Source organism: Anguilla rostrata, chromosome 5, assembly GCF_018555375.3.
Source record: "Anguilla rostrata isolate EN2019 chromosome 5, ASM1855537v3, whole genome shotgun sequence".
Lineage (NCBI taxonomy): Eukaryota > Metazoa > Chordata > Actinopteri > Anguilliformes > Anguillidae > Anguilla > Anguilla rostrata.
In genome coordinates this window covers 56,121,344-56,124,874 of record NC_057937.1, presented here as the reverse complement: position 1 = coordinate 56,124,874, position 3,531 = coordinate 56,121,344, and positions in this window count along the sequence as shown.

Below are 3,531 nucleotides of genomic sequence, written 5' to 3'. Positions count from 1 at the left end.
TGCCACGGTCATGTTCTTTGTTGGCTTGAATTAACTGAATACTGATTAAATGAAATACAAAACTCTAGTCAGTTTAAAAAAAAAGATTTTTAAAAGGCCAAAAAACCATTAGTTATACTTCAAAATTCAAATTATTTTCATCTCAACAGTAAATGAATCTACTAATAATATAGGGAAGGGTGATGAGAGAAGTAATACTGTTTAGAAAATGAGCTCTTCAGGTGCACTGTTTTACAATGAGGGTAAAAAAAAATAAAAGAAACCCCTGGCCATGAAAACTGCAACTGTAATCAAAATCCAGCTGATCTTAGTACATCTCAATCAAGAAAAATGGATGACCTTTTACAATAGGCATGATTGCAGTCAACAATTACGAATAATTAGCCTACGTCTAAGACTGCAAAGAATGACCCTTGCAAGGCACAAGTTAACATCTGACAAACAATGGCTGCTTGACTTCTGATAGTTTGCAAGTTGCAAGTTGCAGTTGAATTTATTTCCGGAAAGCCCAATCACTACCATTACCGTTATTTTCAATAGTTGTTTGGAGTACGCTAAGTATGAGTCTTATAAGAGGTCAGTAAATGGTTCATTAATGGTTACTAACACTAATAAGAAAGTCAAAACAGCGGTTTATGAGAAAATGTTCAAATGCATCCCTGATGTAAAAAAAAGAATGAAATAGGGCAACGAAAGTGAAGGATGACAGTTGGAAGGTGGAACGATAAACACAAGGCCACCCGAATTCCCTCCAGAACTTGGGGCACACTGCTGATTCAACACCAAATCCTCCTCCTTGAATGTACACTTGGAAGACACCACAAAATCTCCTAAATCACCTAAAAAAGGTTTAAAAAAAAAAAAAAAAAACCTGCTTATCTTTTAGAAGAACACGTTTCTTAACGGGTTTACACGCAAGCGTGTGTATTGTTCATGCCACTGCGTAACTGTGGAGCAAGTAGCAACGTAAGGCAATTTTATTTTGCTGACGTCTTTTCGGACGCAACGGGACAGGGCTTTTGCTCCGGATCAGGACACCGCGCAATGAGAGTTATTAAACGTACCATAGAAGGGAATCACCTGTCCTTCCTCACTACCTGTCCATTTCACGTTCAACGGTCCATCACAGGCGACCTGAATGAAGAAAGCAGAAGCTGCTGCCCCCTCCCCCCCCCCCGCCCCCCTTCAAATAGAGCAAAGCAATCAGCTACTTCTCTACTGTCTAATGAAGCACAGAAGTCAGCTTTGTAGTGCTGCGGCATTTCGACTGCTGGGTACTACTGAGCCCCCAGCTCCTCAAAACTTCAGAGTCTCCTCCAGTCTCCAGTTATGGCCAAAACTTGTTGGAATGACCCCACATTCCGTGAGACTCCGGAACATTCCGCAAACAACAGGGACAGAGCAGGTTCACGGCCCTGGTGCTGAGTGCTGGACACTGGCAGTTACCATAGCAATGTCAAATTGCTTCAACGTTTTTATTTATTTACCCCCCCCCCCCCCAGTAAAATAAAGGCGGAGTCCTCAGTGCACTCGAAAAGAGGGGCCTTCGAACAACGCCGTTCAGTCCCCAGTTGCCGCGGCGAACGCGGCAGTCACAGACCCCCCCCCCCCATTTTAAACGCCCAATAACAAATCCGCAGTGCATTAGTCAGGTCCACACACAGACTTTCCCCCTTTTAACACGCACGGTCTTTACCCCCTGGCAAGAGTTAATCGGGGTAAGACAAAACAAGGGCGCACCAACATCAATAATTAGTCCTCTGTAGATATGCTGACTGTAAATTTCCCGCCCGTAGCGTCCACCATTTGTGTTACCGTCTATTCGAGCAGTAATCCACAGAGTCCAGCATGTTTGTTTCAAGACATCTGAAAGCCAGAAGATTTGTGTTGTGCAGCTGAAAAGTTTCAGTTAGTACACTGAAAGAATAACCCTTAGCCGGACACGGCTAGAAAACAGGAAACAGTCTTAAAATGCGCCTCCCTGTCTGTGTCCCGAACGAGGAACTCACAAGACACTGCTCGACAGAATATTTCTGCACAAGACGAAAAAAACCTCACGAAGTTCGAACTTCAAACGGCGAGGCTGCAAATAAAGGGTCGTGCCTTTAAATCCTGATGCTCCCTGTTTCAGAGTTTTAGAGCAGTGGGGTCAAAGGTCACGGAAGTGCCAGACTGCTGGGGCGCTAGCAGCAGTGAGCATAGCGCAGCACGTGGCCTCGCGCTGCTTAAAGTGCAGTCAGTGCCAGGTAGGCTAGGAGAACGCAACCTATCATCGAGCCAGAGCCACCGTCGTATAACATAAACAACCCTGGAGAACAACGACCGCTGGATTCGTATTGTGATGGACTGATTCAGCGATGTCACTTTTAACACAATCACTGCCGCAACGATTAAAGGAGTAAAGTATGTTCAAAATAGCACGTCTTTGACTGTGCTGCAGTTTGCTACTATGGCCATAAGGTGGCCTCGTGAACCGTAATTCTATCTGTGAAAACAGACAGTACACATTCGCAGTCCTTCCTTTCAGTCTAGTAACACATGGATGCATGTCACCAGTGTAAAAACCACAACATGGACACATAACTGATTTTTGCTTCTTTGTTCATAACACCTGGACATTCTCCATTTCCTTTCTTTAAATATATCAGCTATGTCTACGTGAAATGTGCATACAGCATATTTAAATTTGATTTCGTAGTTACTTTACATAGACTTTCACAATAGACATACATACACTCATACATACATACATACATATTATGTCTTTACTGGTATGTAAAATATACTAAGTTGTATACTTTTAATATTAATGATGCCTTGCACTACTCTGTAATCTTTTATTTTCTGTTATACAATAAAAAAATATGCCAGGCTCAAGCTTTGCCAGACTACAAGGCTTCAGTATAAATAATGTACTCTTAATGGATCACTGACGTCTGCACAGATGCTCAAATACAAGAATTATCCTGAAATAATAGTCCTCCGAAATGAAATTAAAGTCTATGCTGACTCTAGCACTTCTGCAGAGACCGGTGAATTATTCTCAAATGTATGGCGCACACACATACACACACTTAGTCGTCTCATCTGACAAGCTTCTTGCATCTCGGTCAAGATGAGGCGTAAGAGGAGTTGCCGATCTTGTTCTCCTCTACCGGGGGGGTTTACTCAAGAGAACCCTTAATATTTCACTCTCTTTGAGATAATATAGCACAGTGTGGGAATGTACGGTAATCTATCTCTCTTCATTCCGTGGTCACTGGTGCACTTACGTCCGGCACATTGAAACATACACCGCAAGTACCGGGCATCCTTCGTCCCAGTCTTCCCATCTCAGAACCTGACCCAGTGCAGTGATAGGGCATCTGTGCCTGTCGGTAATGCAGAACGCCATTCTCTATGCTTTAGCCCCTTCGGTCGTCCATTGGTTAAGGCGGGCGTGGCCGGCTGTTAAGTGGAGCGAGCGTGTCACTGCCACCTCGGGACTGGCGAGGCCCCTCCCCGCCTACCTCTGGGTAGCCTGGCGCAGGC